Here is an 18556-nt window from a genome sequence, read left to right as displayed (position 1 = left end):
GCTTTCCATGGAAGATGACATTTGCTCTCTCAGGTCCTTCATAGTTGCCTACATCTTCTCCAGGGATCATTTCTGCATGGACCTTCAAAGTTCTTTGCATGAGTAAGATCCCCTACATTTCTGTGTTTAACACCAACTCTGTCCCTGCTCTTCTGTAATGTAAGATTGAGGGATCAGTGTATGGTTAGAGTTAATATTAGATTCGATTTCGGTTAGGAATAATTCTGCAGGGTGAATAAAGGAATTGGGAACCTGCAATATTTACAACAATATATATACGTAAAATATAATTAAGAAAAGAGAAATCTATGTAAGATTTGAAGCCCAGAATGTCATTGGGCCCTTGATTAGGATATGTAGCATTGAATTAGGTTCTGCACAGATGTCTCAGATAAATCGATATGCAATGGCATACGACCTTGTACATTGGATGATTGAATGTAGAAGAGAACATCCAGTCAAAAAGTGATAGAAGTTAGGATTAGGAAGATAGTCAGTAGGTTTAGGAAGAAGAGTGGATATAGGATTTGGAACAAATTTCTTTAGCAATAGGGTTTTAGTTAGAGAGTAAATGTATGTGTCACCACATGTGAAGATTCAGTAACAATGATGAACTGTGCAAAATATGAAGGAAAGAAGATATCAATAGAGACATTACAAAATCAGGCAAAGTATAAAGTGAATGACAGGATTAGACTTTTTCAACAGGGTTGAGTTTGAATATATAATCTTTGGAAGAAACAAATATGGAGACACCAATAGGATTTTCAAATGAGAGCATTAGGCAAACTGGACATGGATGTTTTTAGTAATCCATGTTCAATTTCCATTTAAGTTTGGTACAATCATAAGTGTGTCATTTGCTTCTCGTGTCCTGAATATTATTGTGATGAATTGTATATGTAGATCAGGTGACATGGGTATTTCTTCCACCATTTCTGGGAGCAATATTTTGAAGACGTATAAATTAATATTGGGGGTACAATGAGGTGTACCCTGTGTCTATGAATATAGAGATAATGCATGAATAGACGATACTGTCAATAAATAATATAACTGATTCCACTTTAAATAATGGATTGAATTGATATGTGAAAATATATAAGAAATCTTATATTGATATACATTCATTCATTCCAACCAGTTGTACATCTAATGTTAACATTAGTGTTATGGATTATCATGAAGGGTTTGTGAGTATTGCTTCAAAAGTGATTATGGGAATCGAAAATTATGTGTTTGGAAAGAAGTCTCATGAAAAGACCCGTCAAGAAACCTGGAGGAATACATGTGTTCTGAAACAGGAAGTGATTGAAAGTGAAATCAATGCCTGTAATTTTGCGAAATTGTGGATGAAATGTATATCCTATGATGTGCATAATCTGAAGAAATAGTAAAGTACCAGTGTTGAATAAAAATGAATGTCAAAACACACATCATATCCCATAGGAATCTACTTGCATTGATGTTAAACTGGGTGAGGTATTGTAGAAATATTTGGATTTGAATGCACCATTCACTGAAGTTCGTTGTCAGTACTAGGAAACAATACGTATTTTGGGTGGATGAATATATCTGAGAAAAATCTTGTGAAATGTTGATTATAAATCCACACACATAAACATGAATAAATTTATAGAATGTATAATAAGACACATATATTTCATATTTTGAAAAATCTGGAGAGTGTGTGTGTGTGTTTGTGTATATATATATATATCACAGACATTAAAAATTAGCAATATATATGCCAATCGAAATTCATCTTGAAATATATATCATCCACAGATCAAAATATATTTATTTTACTGAACTTGGATTTATGTATAATGTTGTTCAACTAGGAAATTCACCCATAATTTGAATTTTCAGTTCCAACAGCGTTTAGTAGGAGTGATCTCTGCTCACAATTTGTATCTGCCAAATCAGTCATCTCAAAAGAATGTACATGTGATACCACGTAGGAATCCATATGTGCATATAAAATTACATATGCTGAATAGGCTACAGAGAAAGGGAGACAGGAATTCATATATTTGTTAACTTAAAAACACATGGAGACCTATTTCAACAAAAAATTGACTAGACTTATAACAGCTACACTTTATCATGCAAAAGGCAAGTCCAACTGGACACCATGCCTACTCTGAACTGCTTGAATTTCCAATCTGCTTGGGTTATTTCTCTCCATCATATTAAGATTAGTAGTCGGAGTCTATTAGGGTATGGGGTAGTGTCAGGGATTCAGTATTTCCAAAAAAAATGGAAAATGAATCCAATTAGAAGGCAAATATGTGCTACAAAATAATCCTCCCACACTCATCCAGAACAATGCATTGACATAACCATTACCCAAAGTGAGACACAATTAGAGGAGAAGAGTTTGAAAATCTCTGAATATATATCTGGAATGGAACATGCTCAGGAGTTCACAACCTTGTGGTGGTAGAAGAGTTTCCAAAAGTAAGTGACAGTGTAAACAGGCCACAAACATGGAGCTCTGCTGGATTAAAGACTTCTTGAGAAACAGCCTCTGAGTTTGGGCACATGAAATATATGTTGTTGTCAGGAGCTTTAGCTTCCTTTGTAGTGAGACCACCAAAGCTGGGTCTGCATCTATGTGACCTGGAAGATATGGTTTCTTATTTTCCAATGAACATAAAGCAGCAGTGCTGTATTCTCTCTTTGAAGGCAAACTGTGGCCATTGGGAATTAAGTGTCTCCCCCGCGTGGACTGTGAAGCCATTTGGTCATCCTCGAATTTTCTTTTTGTTTATTGCTGCTTCACTGGGAGTTTGGTATTTGCTTCACGAAACACCAGGAGTTCAACTGGGACACAGTGCTGGAGGGAGTTCTGTCACGTGTGGTGGGTCAGGGTCAGCAAGAGAATGCGCCAACCAGGCATGTATCCCATATAGCTTGGCCCCTTGACTATAGCAACCTGATTCTGAACATTGCCCTGAAACCTCTGTATATAACAAGATGCCTTTACTTATAAGGGTCTGCTGGTTGCACCATGTCAGTCACAAGCCATTTGGAAGCCAATGGCAGATCCACATGGCCCAACCACAGATGTTTTATCACACTCCTCCCCACCACTGCTCTAAGCCCACTACTCAGCAGGCTCCAACTTACTGGCATCTCTGTTCTACACCATTTTCATGAAACCCAGTCAATCAAGGCACTGTTTGGTACACTCATGATCAGCAACAGGAGACACAAAGGTTCTCCAGTGCCACCTGTTCATGGGAATTTCAATAATTTCATGGTATTTATGTAGCCATTTTTCAAGGATGAAGTGGTAGGCACTGTGGGTTTCAATTTATTGAGGAACCATTAAATGTGAGGAAGCTCATTTCAAAGAAAGCTCTGGAAAACTCTCACAGGCAAGGCTTCCAAAAGAGTGGCCAAAAGGTCACATGAAGCCAGGTCAATTGAGGTCTACAATGTGAGGTCCATGTGTGTTTAGCCTCTCAACTCTTGCTGCCAAGTTTTTCAGCATAAAATCATGTGATATCCTGGCTGAGATTCCCAGTGCTCTGTGGAAAGCAACCCTGGCCCTAGATCAGTTTCCAAGGGCAACTCTCATGATTGGCCTCCTAAAATCCCAACACAATTCATGGCAATATTTCTCTGAGGTCAGTTTCAGAACTTAGTCTATAAGGGGAATCACGCCAGAGTTCAAGCCCAGGTGGACCAAGTCATCTCTTGCAATCGCCACACAAATGACCACAATTAAAACCAAAACCCTCCCACATGGCCCTCATCTTCTTCCATGTACGCACTCATCATTAACTCCGGCTGGTGATTTTTATGAGGGGCGCAGCTCAAGACAGTGTCAAAGATAATCTCCCTTGCCACTCATTTGCCTAAAGTCAGAGTGGCCTGGACACCCTTCCTGTGAACCAGGAGTGATCAAATAGGCCTGCCATTAATACTGCTCTGCTTCTCCAATTTGAGGCCTACTGACAGTCAGGTATAGATTCTTTATTTGATTTGGAGTCAGGAGATACCCCAAGCACCTCTGCAGGGGTTTGTAGAACTTATTTGACCCAAAGGATCCCTATTCTCACTTGATGGAGGTCAGGAACCTAACAGAAGAAGGCAAAAGACTTCATACACAATGACTGATCTTTTTGCCATTTCGGTTTTGGATGCACATATATGATCTTTATTTAGATCCATCAGGTGCTAAGAATCTAAGCCACAGCCTCACACAGGGTGAAGAGCCTTATTCAGACACATGCTTTTCCAAAGCATTTTAAGCAAAGAGACACAGGTGATGCCCATTCATTACCATTTGAAAACTGTTTTCTTCAGGCTTCACAAAAGTGTGGCATGAGGCAAAGACATTCCTGACATTCAGGGCAACAGAACATTAGGTAAGCAAATGGCGCCAAGCAGGGTTTCTTCAATGAGACTTTCCTGCTCACACTGATATCTGAGTTTTCTGAAATGCTCCCATTCCCTTCAGCTATCCAGTACATGTCCATGTGACAGAGCTTGGAGGTGGTACATATCTTGAACACAAATCCATGAGCCTATTCTGTAGAGTGGACAGAATTCAGAAAGAAAACAGGAACTTGGGAAGATAGCAAGTATTGCACATCAATAAGGCTAGTCACACTCTATTCATAAATTGGGAAGGATGAATGCTAGAAAGCTCTCTATTACACAGAAAACATTCATTGATGCATTCTCTTTTCTAATGTCTACATCCACAGATACAGTGGGATACACAGATATAGAAACACTTGCCTTGTCAAATGACATTTTAGAAACAGTCCAAGCAAAAGAAAACAAACCGCCTTTCCTACCTATTCTCAGAATATGAGACATAACCACAAACTCACACCCACACCCACAAAGACACCTCCTTCCACCAAGTAGGTCTGTGACTATCTGGAGTGTTCTCTAACTGGAGGGCCATACTATCTTTCCCAGACATGGCCTGTCCTGTCTCACATCTGGTCCCTTGGCCAACTCTCTGAGGTTTTCAGTAGCCAGGGGTGAGCCACTACCTGCTTTTTCAGGACAGAAGCCTCTTCAGAGCTTTCCTGGCATTTGCCCATCCTCACATCAGTAGGAACCAAGAATGACTGACCCTCTCCTTGGTAATTCCATTCAAGTGAGCACACTGAAATTGGGACTGGGTCTGGCTCTGGATGCCTGGCTTCCTGGATCCCAATTTCAGAGAATTCCATCAACAAGGAAGTGAGGTGAGGTCACTTCCATCAGGAACTGAATGAGGTCACTGCTTTGGTAACCATATGTCCTAACAGTTGCTTCCAAGAGTCCCATGAGATGGAGGTTGCCCCTACTTCCTGTGACACTTTCACAAGTTGGAATGGTATATCAACCATAGCTACCCAGGAAGAGCTCTCTACTCAGGCCTGGATTGGTCCACCTTCTCTACATTGAGAAGAGAGTGGCTCATTCAGACCATCCAGATCAAGTTGTTTGCCAGGGATGATGACTCTTGCTCTCTCAGGTCCTTCATAGCTGCATACATCTTCTCCAGGAAACATTTCTGCATGGACCTTTGAGGTTCTCAGCAGGTGAAAGATCCCCTACATTTCTATAGTAAGAATAACTCTGTCCCTTCTCTTCTGTAAAGTTAGATTGAGGAAACTGTGTATGGCTAGGATTAATAACATGTTCGATTTGGGTTAGGAATCATTCTGCTGGATGAATAATGGTATAGGGAACCTGTGATATTTATAAGAAGAGGTGAAGGTGAAATATAAGTATGAAAACAGAAATCTAGGTAAGATTCGAAGCCCACAAGGGCATTGGGCCCTTGATGGTGATACTTAGCTTTGAATTACATTCTGCACAGATGTCTCAGATAAATCGACATACAATGGCATAGGACCATTTACTTTGGATGTATGAATGTAGCAGAGAACATCCAGTCAAAGAGGGATAGTCGGCAGGATTGGGAAGGTAGTCGGTAGATTTTGGAAGAAGAGTGAGTATAGGATTTGGACCAAAAGTTCTTTAGCAATAGGGTTTCTGGTAGAGAATGAGTGTAAATGTCAGCACATGTGAAGTCAGTCACAATGATGAACTGGTGAAAATATGTAGGAAAGCTGATATCAATAGAGACATTAGAAAATCAGGCAAAGTATAAAGTGAGTGATAGGATTAGACAATTTCAACAGGCTTGATTGAATATATAATCTTAGAAAGAAACAAATATGTAGTCACCAATATGATTGACATTTGAGAGCATTAGGCAACCCGAAGGTGCATGTTTTAAGTAATCCATGCTCACTTTCCATTTACGTTTTGGTAGAAGAAAAAGTGAGACCTTTGGTTTTTGTGTCCAGAATATTACTGTGATAAAATATATATGTAGATAAGGTGACATGAGTATTTCTTCCACCATTTCTAGGAGCAATATTTGAAGATGCATAAATTAGTATTGGGGGTAAAAATAGGTTTACCCTGTGTCTATGAAAATAGAGATAATGAATGAATAGACCATAATGTGAATAAATAATATAACTGGTTTCAACTTTAAATAATGGATTTAATTGATATCTAAAAATATACAGGAAATCTTATATTGGTATACATACATTCATTCCAATGAATTATACATCTAATGGTAATAATAGGGCTACAGTTTATCAGAAAGAGTGTGTGATTTTTGCTATTATGAGTGAAGGAACACGCGAGCCAGAAGCAAGTTGGCTAGCCTAGATTACTATGTTTACCCGGCAGTTATCAAAGCCACAAAAGCCATGGCTGTGTGAGGGAAAAGCCGACTTCTTCTGTAAGTCATGGGGATGCGAGCATATAGGGGCTGCCTAGTGGAACCCAAATTCATCATCAAATTCAGTACACAGCATTGGCCATATTACCAATTAGACAACCAAAACTGATGGCCCCCAGAGGGGTCTCTAGATCCTCAAATTCTGCCTGACATTTTTAACTACGGCAAGTGCTCAAAAAGGTGGAAGGAAATTCCCCTATGTGGAGGCCTTTTTCCTCCTTCGCTCAAATCCTGAACTATGCTTCCCCAATAGATCCTCACCCTCTGCCTTCTGCTCCAGACGCTCTGCTGTCAAACCCACCTCAGCAACCTGATTTCTCCCCTCCATTACTAGATCAAATACCCAAACCTCCGCCGGTTTTCAGACCATTGCCCCCCTGCTGAGGTAGCAGGTACTGAGGTACTCCTCTACCCACTCACTCCTCTCTTCTCTTGTCAGTGTTCACACCGGGTCCCAACAGGTCCTCTTAGCAGCTAACCAAAAGCCCAAACAGGCTGAGGGAACCCTCAGACCCCTATCCAAGATGTAATAAAAATGGCCTTTGAGGTTGCTTTGTCAACACTGAAAACAGATTACTAAGAATTTAAAGTCCCTCACAGGCTTTTTGATATACTCACTCCCATCTTCCCCTCTGCTCTACCTGTTCTACTGCCCAAGTTTTTCTTGCTAGCAAAATTCCAAACCCATTTCCCATTATTCTTTTACATCTGTCCTTCCTCATTCTGAACTCCACAGAGCTGCTCTCACCCACAGCCTTTCACGTCTTCCCCCTCTGTACCAGGAGCACAGAAAAGTCTTAACTGACCTTCTCCAGAAGTCTTCACCATGGCTGACTTTAGGACTTTCAGCAAAAGAGTCCCTATGAAAGAGTTCAATGTAGATAAACTTCCTCATTTCTTGTTGCCCTGTTCTACTTGCCACTGGCTGGAAAAATCAGCACTCCGAAGCTAGACACCCCCTTACTAGTTTTTCACAAAATATGTGAACAAGGTCTCTGGCCTTGAGTTGGGCCTTCACAGAGATGGCTACATTTCTAAGATAAAGAAGTTACCAACTGGGCTCCATTTTCACAGCTGGCAGAAAGAAAAAAAAAGAGAAGACAAAAGCTCTCCCCCTCTCAGGTGTTCTTAAAAAGTTAACTTGGCCAGAACAGAGGAAATAAAACAGAAACAAAAACTGACTTTTGTGAACTTCTGCAGACCATGAAATTCTGAGTCCCTTTATTTACATGTTGGGTAAAAAATTCTGAAACTACCTAAACTTGGGGTCCAGGGGATTAATTGATTACAACAGAAGCAATGCCTTCTAAATCCATTTGCAACCAAATAGGACTATTTTCCTAGCTTCGGTGCTATCTTAGGTGCCTTGCCGTTTCTGTCCCTACAACAGTATAATTCAATATACTTAAACATTGTTTATGTGTTCATAAAATTGTCAACAGATCTGCTTAATTATTTAATGGTGCAGATGTTTCCCAGAGTGCTCTATCATGACGCAGGTTCATTTAAATTTCAAATAGGGGGCCATAAAACACGGTTCCGCCGGAAACCTGTATCCCTCACTTTAGCCATCCTATTAGGAATAGGAGTTGCTGCAGAGTTGGGCACAGGAACCACTGCCTTAGTCAATGGGACACAACAAATGACTCAATGAGAAGCAGCAATAGACCAAAACTAAAAGATATTTAAAACCTCCATCACAGCTTTACAGAAATCTTTAACCTTTTACAGAACAGGCGACGGTTGGACCTCCTCTTCATGAGAGAAGGGGCCTTTGTGCTGCATTGAGGGAAGAATGTTGTTTTTATTCCGACAATACTGGAGTTGTAAAACAATCTAAGAGTAAATTAAGAAAACGACTTGAAGAGCATCAACCAGAGACAGAGGCCCAAAAAGGGTGGTTTGAGTCTTGGTTCACACAGTCCCCGGGGTTAACTACGCTTTTATCAGCCTTGGCCGGTGCATTAATAATCCTCATATTATTGCTAACTGTAGGGCGCTGTTTGCTCAACCGTGTAGTTTCCTTTCTCCAAGCTCAAATTGGACATGTTAAACTTATGGTAATCAGACAGCAATATACCCCACTAGCAGACATAAAATGTGACACCCCCCAGTGATCACTTTTATGATTAAAAGTAACCCGAAGAAGAAGTGGGGAATGAAAAGTTAATAAAATAGGTACTTGCCACTTCCTGTTTTTCTGTATACTTAGCAAAACACTGTTGAAATCTTGAGAACTCTTTGCTAATCATCTTCCCAGAGTGTGATGTCCCCAACTGGCAAACTGCAGAATGTACTCCTTCATACATTTGCACGCACACCGCACACTTGCCCTGACCCATCAATAAACTTCACTCCCTGCCATCTCCAAGGAAAGTATATAAGTTCTGCTTAAGCTGTTCTCAGGGCTCTCTGCTAAATTCAAGTGAACTCTGAGCCGCAGCATGCTGGACCCCCAATAAACAGTTTGCTGTTGCATGAGACTGTCTCTTGGTGGTCTCTTCCTCCAATGCTCGCCCGACCTTTCCATTGGTACAATTATAACTGTGACATTTGCTTTTTTGTGTCCAGAATATTGCTGTGATAAAATGTATATGTAGGTCAGGTGACATGAGTATTTTTTCCCCCATTTCTGGGAGGAATATTTTGAAGGCGAATAAATTAGTATTGGGGGTTTAAACAGGTGTACCGTGTGTCTATGAATATAGAGATAATACATGAATAGACAATACTGTGTATAAATAATATAACTGGTTAAACTGTAAATAATGGATTGAATTGATATCTGAAAATATATAAGAAATAATATATTGATATACAATCATTCATTACAACCAGTTATACATCTAATGGTAATATTATTGTTATGGTTCATCATTTAGAGTGTGTGAGATTTTCTTCAAAAGTAATTATGGAAATCAAAAATAATGTGTTTGGAAAGAAGTCTCATGAAACGATCAGTCAAAAACATGGAGGAATATAGGTGTTCTGAAGTAGAAAGTGATTGAAAGTGAAACAAATGACTATAAATTTGTGAACTTGTGGATGAAATATATATCCAATGATGTGCATAAACTAAAGAAATAGTAATGTAAAAGTGTTGAAAAAAATGAACTTCAAAATACACATCATGTCCCATAGGAGTCTACTTGCATTGATGTTAAACTGGGTCAGTTACTGTAGAAATATTAGGAATTGTATACACCATTCACTGAAGTTAGTTTTCAGTAGAAGGAAACAAATAGGTATTCCAGGTGGCTGAATATTTCTGAGAATAATCTTGTGAAAAGATGATTATAAATCCACGTACTTGAATATGAATGAATTTAGGAAATGTATAAAGATACACATATATTTCAAATTTTGAAAAATCTGGAGAGTGTATATATATATATATATATATATATATATATATATATACACAATATATACACACACACACACACACACACACACACAAACACACACAAATATTAAGAGTAGCACTATATGCCAATTGAAATTCACCATGAAAAATATATCATTCACAGATCGAAGATATTCATTGTACTGAACGTGGATTTATGTATAATGTTGTTCAGCTAGGACGCTCACCCATAGGTTGAATTTTCAGTTCCAACAGCATTTATGAGGAGTGATCTCCTCTCACAATTTGTATCTGCCAATTCAGCCACCACACAATAGTGTACGTGTGGTACCAGGTAGGATTCTACATGTGCTTATAAAAATACATGTGATGAATAGGCTACAGTGAAAGGTAGACAGGAATTCACATATTTGTTAACTTTAAAAACACATGGAGAACTATTTAAAAAAAATTGACTAGATTTACAACTCCTACCCTATATAATTCAAAAGGCAAGTCCAACTATACACCATGCCTTTTCTGAACTGCTTCTATTTCAATTCTGTTTGGGTTATTTTTCTCCATCATATTAGGATTAGGTGACAGAGTCTAGTAGGGTATAGGTAAGTGTTAGGGATTCAGTGTTTCAAATGGAAAAGTGGAAAATGAATCCAATGTGTATGCAAATATATGCTACACAAAAATCCTTCCACTCTCATCCAGAACAATTACTTGACATTACCTTCGCCCCAATTAAGACACAATTAGAGGAGAAGAGTAATAAAATCTGTGAATACATATCTCGAATGGATATTTCTCAGGAGTTCATAACTTTGGAGGTGGTAGAGGAGTTTCCAAAAGTAATGGACAGGGTAAAACTCCACAATCATGGAGCACTGTTGGCCTACAGACTTCTTGAGAAACTGCCTCTGAGTTTGGGCACTTGAAATATATGTTGTCAGGAGCTTTTGCTTCCTTTGTAGTGAGACCATCAAAGCTGGGTCTGCATCTATGTGACCTGGAGAACATGGTCTCTTAAATTCCAATGAACATTAAGCAGCAGTGCTGAATTCTCTCTTTGTAGATAACTGTGGTCACTGGGGCTAAGTGATTCCCCATGTGGACTGTGAAGCTATTTGGTCATCCTCCAATTTTTGTTGTGTTTCTTCCTGCTGCACTGGGAGTTTTGTATATGCTTCATGAAATACAAAAAGTTCAACTGGGAAACAGTGATGGAGGGAGTTCTGTCACGTGTCGTGTGTCAGGGTCTGCGGGAGAATGCAACAAACAGTCTTCTATCCCACATTGGTTGCCCCCTTGACCATAACAACCTGATTCTGAACATTGCCCTGAAGTTTTTCCATATAACAAGATGCTTTCTCCATTTAACAAGATATTCTGCTGGCTGCACCATGTCAGTCACAACCCATTTGGAAGTCAATGGCAGAACCACATGGCCGCAACACAGAAGTTTTATCACACACCTGCAAAACACTGCTCTATGAACAGTAATCAGCAGGCTCCAACTTACTGACATCTCTTTTCTACACCATTATCATGAAACCCAGTCAATCAAGGCACTGTCTGGTACACTCAAATCAGCAACAGGACATCCAAAGATTCTCAAATGGCTCCTGGTCATGGGAATTTCAAAAATGTCATTGTATTTATGTAGCCATTTTTTAAGGATGAAGTTGGAGGAACTGTGGATTTCAATTCATTCAGGAACCATAAAATGATGAGGAAGATCATTTCAATGAAAGCTCTGGAGAACTCTCACAGGCAAGGCTTCCCAACTATTTCTGCCAAGTCTTTCAAAATAAAATCATATGATATCATGGCTGAGATTCCCTGGGCTCTGTGGAAAGCCACCCTTGGTATAGATCTCAGTTTCCAAGGGCGAGTCTCAAGCGTGGCCTCCAAAAATCCCAACACATTTCTTGCCCTCTGTGCTTCACTGATAGAAAAATGTTGTTTTTATGCTGACCATACTGGAGTTGCAAAATAATCCATGGGTCAATTGAGAAAAAGACTTGAAGAGCGCCAGAGAGAAAGGGAGATTCAACATGGGTCTTTTGAGTCATGGTTTACTCAGTCTCCCTGGTTAACTACACTTCTATTAGGCTTACCGGGACCCCTGATCATCCTTATGGTGTTGCTAACTGTGGGAACTTGTTTGCTTAACCGCATAGTTTCCTTTCTCCAGGCTCAAATTGGACAGGTAAAACTCATGGTAATCAGACAGAAATACGCTCCACTGGGAGAAATAGAATGTGAGACCCCGCAATAATTATGACTCATTATTTTTAAGATTAAAAGTAGTCAGAAAAAGGAGTGGGAAATGAAAGAATAAAAGAAATTGAAATTGAAACGTAAAGAACCAGGTTTTATAAAGCTTCCAAGTTGCACTAAGAACCTGAAATTCCTGTGGCATTTAAGACAATTCCCAGAACTGCCCTTTAGATGTGTGCTGAAATCTTCCCTGACCACCTAGTTAAATAACAACCCCTTCCCAGAAACCATGCAGATCTGCACGTATATATCTCAGGGCTTCAACAAATTAGTTTAAATGTATAGCCCTTCTCAGGGCTGACCAATCATCCCCTGCCCGGCATGCTCCCGCCAATAAATTTGCTTATCATGTTTTAGAGTTGTTATTTGATTTTCCCTTGGTATATGATGATTTGCTAAAGAAGATATGATGTATGTAAAGTCGCTGCCCTCTCTAAAGAATGTATATAAACTTTGCTCAAGTTATTCTCGTGGCTCTTTGTTCTTTGCTCCTCAGAAGTGAGCTCTGAGCCCCAGCATGCTGGACCACCAATAAACCCTTTGCTGTTGCATGAGACATTCTCTTGTTGGTCTTTTCTTCTGAGGTTCGCCCGACCTTTACCGTTCCTGATTTCCATCAAGTGAGAATAGGGATTCTTTGGGACAAATGAGTTCTTCCAGGCACTGCAGAGGCTAGCCCATATGTGCTTGGGTTTTCTCATGACTCCAAATCCCATAAAAAATTTATACCTGACAGTCAGTAGGCCTCAAATTGGAGAAGCAGAGCAGTATTAATGGCAGGGCTACTTGATCATTCCTGGTTCAAAGGAAGGGTGTCCAAGCCACCCTGACTTTAGGCAAATGAGGGGCAAGGGAGCTTTTTTTGGACACTGTCTTGGGCTGTGCCCCTCATGGCAAATTCCAGCCAGAGGTTATGATGAGTGTCTATATGGAAGAAGATGAGGCCCATGTGGGAGTGTTTTGGTTTTAATTGTGGTCATTTGTGTGGTGGTTGGAAGAGATGACTGGGTCCACCTGGGCCTGAACTCTGGTGTGATTCCCCTTAGAGATTAAGTTCTGGAATTTATCTCAGAGAAGTATTGCCATGAATTGTGTTGAGATTTTAGTAGGCCACGCATGAGTGTTGCCCTTGGAAACTGAGATGAGGGTCACTTTCCACAGAGCACTGGGAATCTCAGCCAGGATATCACATGATTTTATTCTGAAAGACTTGGCAACCATAGTTGAGAGTCAAAACACACATGGACCTCATATGTAAACCTCAATGGTCCTGGCTTCGTGTGACCTTTTGGCCACTCTTTGGGAAGCTTTGCCTGTGAGAGTTCTCCAGAGATTTCATTGAAATGAGCTTCCTCAACATTTACTGGCTCCACAATAAATTGAAACTCACAGTGGGTCCAACTTCATACTTGAAAAATGGCTAGATAAATACCATGAAATTTTTGAAATTTCCATGACCAGGTGGCACTGGAGAACCTTTGAATGTCCTGTTGCAGTTCAAGAGTATACCACACAGTGACTTGATTGACTGGGTTTCATTAAAATGGTGTAGAACAGAGATGCCTGTAGTTGGAGACTGCTGAGTAGTGGGACTAGAGCAGTGGTGGGCAGGTGTGTGAAAAAAAATAAAAATAAAAAAAACATCTGTTGTGGGGCCATGTGGATCGGCCATTGGCTTCCAAATGGCATGTTACTGACATAGTGCAGATAGCAGACCATTATATGTAAAGACATGTTGTTATATGGAGAGGTTTCAGGGCAATGTTCAGAATATGGTTGATATGGACAAGGGGGCAATGGGGCAAGCTATGAGGGATAGAACACTGCTTGGTGCATTGTCCTGCAGACCCTGACACACCACACGTTACAGAACTTTCTCCAGCATGTGTCCCAGTTGAACTCCTTTTATTTCATTAAGCAACTACGAAACTCCCAGTGCAGCAGCAAGAAACACCACGAAAAGTGGAAGATGACCACATGGCTTCACAGTCCACACGGGGAGACACTTAGCCCCCAGTGTCCACAGATTACATACAAAGAGAGAATTCAGCACTGCTGCCTCATGTTCATTGGAAAATAAGAAGCCATGTCTTCCAGGTCACATAGTTGCAGACCCATCATTGATGGTGTCACTACAAAAGAAACTAAAGCTCCTGACAACAACATATATTTCAAGTGCCCAACCTCAGAGGAAGTTTCTGAAGAAGTCTTAATACCGGCAGAGCTCCATGTTTGTGGAGTGTTTACACTGTCCCTTACTTTTGGAAACTCCTCTACCACCTCCAAGGTTGTGAACTCCTGAGAATTTTCCATTTCAGATATGTATTCACAGATTTTCTAACTCTTCTTCTTAATTGTGTCTTACTTTGTACGAAGGTAATGTCAAGGCATTGTTCTGGATGAGAGTGGGAAGATTTTTGTGCAGCACATATTTGTAAACACATCAGATAATTTTTCCAATTTTCCATTCGAAATACTGAATCCCTGTCATTATCTCATAAACTACTAGGCTCTGACTACTAATCTTAATATGATGGAGAAAAATAACCCAAACAGAATAGAAATACAAGCAGTTCAGAGGAGGCATGGTGTATAGTTGGACTTGCCTTTTGCATGTTATAAATCTATTCAACTGTTTGTTCAAATAGTTCTCCTTGTTTTTTTAAAGTTAACAAATATGGGAATTCCTGTCTCCCTTTCGCTGTAGCCTATTGAGCACATGTATTTTTATATGCACACATAGAATTCTACCTGGTACCACACGTACATTCTTGTGAGGTGGTTGACTTGGCAGATACAAATTGTGAGAAGAGATCACTCCTGTTAAACACTTTTGGAACTGAAAATTCAACCTATGAGGGAGTATCCTAGATGAACAACATAATACATAAATCCATGTTCAGTAAAATGAATATTTTTTGATCTGTGGATGATATATATTTCATGGTGAATATGGTTTTGTTCATATATTGCTACTTTTTAATTTCTGTGTGTGTATTTTAATGTCTGTATATATATATATATATATATATATATATATATATATATATATATATATATATTCCAGATTTTTCAAATACGAAATATATGTGTCTTATTATACACTCCCTAAATAAATTCATATTTATGTGTGTATCTATAATCAACTTTTCACAAGTTTATTCTCATAAATATTCATCCTCCAGAAATACATATTTGTTTCCTAGTACTGAAAATGAACTTCAGTGAAAGATACATCTAAATCGTAATATTTCTATAGTATCTGACCCAGGTTAACATCAATGCAAGTAGATTCCTATGGGACATGATGTGTATTTTAGGTTTATTTTTATTCACCAGTGGTACATTACTATTTCTTTAGTTTATACACATCATAGGATATATATTTAATCCACATGTTCACAAATTTATAAGCATTTGTTACACTTTCAATCACTTTCTGCTCAGAACACATGTATTCCTCCAGTATTCTTGACTGGTCTTTTCATGAGACTTCATTCCAAATACATTATTTTCGATTTCCAAAATCACTTTTGATGCAAAACTCACACACTCTTTATGATAAACCATAACCCTAATATTACCGTTAGATGTATAACTGGTTGGAATGAATGTATGAATATCAATATAAGATATCCTGTATATTTTCAGATATCAATTCAATCCATTATTCAATGTTGGAACCCGTAATATTATTCATTCACAGTATGGTCTATTCATGCATTATCTCTATATTCGTAGACAGAGAACACCTAATTGTACCTCCAATACTAATTTATATGTCTTCAAAATATTGTTCCAATAAATGGTGGAAGAAATACTCATGTCACCTGATCTACATATATATTTTACCACACTAAAATTCTGGACATAAAATGCAAAGTTCACACTTATGATTTTACCAAAACCTAAATGGAAATTGAGCATGGATTACGAAAAACATCCATGTCCAGTTTGCCTAATGCTCTCAAATGTCAAGCCTATTGGTGACTACATATTTGTATCTTCCTGTAATAATATATTCAAACCCAACCCTGTTGAAAATGTCTAATCCTATCACTCACATTATACTTTGGCTGATTTCCTAATATCTCTATAGTTATCCGCTTACCTACATATTTTCCCCAGTTCATCATTGTTACTGATTCTTCACATGTGCTGATATTTACATTCACTCTCTAACTGAAAACCTATTGCTAAAGAACTTTTGGTCCAAATCCTATACTCACTCTTCTTCCTAAACATACCGACTATCTTCCTAATCCTACCGACTATACATGTTTGAGTGAATGTTCTCTTCTACAATTGATCATCCATGGTACAAGGTCCTATGCCCATGATTACTAATTTATCTGAGACATCAGTGTGGAACGTAATTCAAAGCTAAGTACCCCAATCAAGGCCCCAATGCCCTTCTGAGCTTCAAATTTTACCTAGATTTATGTTTTAATACTTATATTTCACCTCTATATTCTTATAAATATTGGAGGTTGCCAATACCACGAATCATCCTGCAGAATGATTCCTAACCCAAATGGAACATGTTATTAACCCCAACCATACACTGTTCCCTCAATCTAACTTTACAGTAGAGCAAGGACAGAGTTGGTATTAAAAAATAGGAATGTAGGGGAACTTCCACCTGCTGAGAACCACAAAGGTCAATGCAGAAATGATTCCTGGAGAAGATGTAGGCAGCTATGAAGGACCTGAGAGAGCAAAAGTCAGCCTCCATGCAAACAACCTGGTAAGGATGAAGGGTTGTGTCTGAATCAGCCTCTTTCTACTTAATGTAGAGAAGATGGATCAAACAAGGCCTGTGTGGAGAGCTGTTTCCGGGCGCCTATGGTTGGTATACCCTTCTAACTTGTGAAAGTGTCTCAGGAATTAGGGGCAGCCTCCATCTCATGGGACCCTTGGAAGCAACTGTTAGCACCAAGTGGTTGCCAAGGCAGTGACCTCATTCAGTTCCTGAAGGAAGTATCCTCACCTCACTTTCTGGGTGATCAAAGTCTCTTAACTTGGGATCCAGGAAGCCAGGCACCAAGTGCCAGTGGTCTAACTTGTTTGGATTTACCAAGGACAGAGTCAGTCTTGGTACCTACTGATGTGAGGATGGACAAATGTCACAAAAGCTATGAAGAGGGGCCTATCCTAAGAAAGCAGGTAGTGGCTCACTGCTGGCTCCTGACAACTTCACAGAATTGGACAATGAGACCAAATCTGACACATGACAGGCTATTTCAGGGAAACATAGTATGGCCCAACAGTCAGAGGACATTCTGGATATTCACACACCTACATGGGAGAAGAAGGTGCCTTTGTGGGTGTGGGTGTGGGTTTGTGGTTTTTTCTCATGTTCTGAGAATAGGTAGGAAAGGCAGTTTGTTTGGTTTGGAGTGGACTGATTCTAGTAAGTCGTTTGAGAAGGCGAGTGTTTCTAAGTCTGTGTATCCCACTGTGTCCGTGGTTGTAGACATTAGAAAAGATAATGCATCAATGAATATGTCCTGTCTAGGAGAAAGCTTCCCAGAATTCATCTTGCCCAATTTATGAATGGACTAACGCTTGACTTATGGATGGACAACACCTACTATCTTCCTAAGTTACTGTTTTCTTCCTGAATTCTGGCCACTCTCCAGAATAGGCTCATGGAATTTTGTCCAAGATATGTACCACCTCAAAGCTCTGTGACATGTCCATGTACTGGATAGCTGAAGGGAATGGGAGCATTTCAGAAAACTCAGATATTAATGTGACCAAGAAAGTCTCAGTGGAGAAACCCAGCTTTGGGCCTTTTGTTACCTATTGTTCTGTTGCCCTGAATGTCATTAAGGTCTTTGCTTCTGCCCCCCCCCCACTTTTTGAAGCCTGAAGAAAACAGTTTTCACACTGAAATAAAAGGGCATCCCTTGTGGCTCTTTGCTTAATTGCTTTTGAAAGGGATGTTTCTGAATCAGCCTCTTGGCCCTCTGTGAGGCAGTGGCTTAGAGTCTCACCACCTGATGGATCTAAAGGAAGATCCCATGGGTGCATCCCAAACCAAAATGGCCAAAAGAGCAATCATTGTGGATGAAGTTTCTCACCTTCCTCTGTTAGGTCCTTACCTCCATCAAGTGAGAATAGGGATCCTTTGG

The sequence above is a fragment of the Callospermophilus lateralis genome, unplaced genomic scaffold (assembly GCF_048772815.1).
Source record: "Callospermophilus lateralis isolate mCalLat2 unplaced genomic scaffold, mCalLat2.hap1 Scaffold_614, whole genome shotgun sequence".
NCBI lineage: Eukaryota > Metazoa > Chordata > Mammalia > Rodentia > Sciuridae > Callospermophilus > Callospermophilus lateralis.
Note: the sequence above shows the minus strand (reverse complement) of the source record.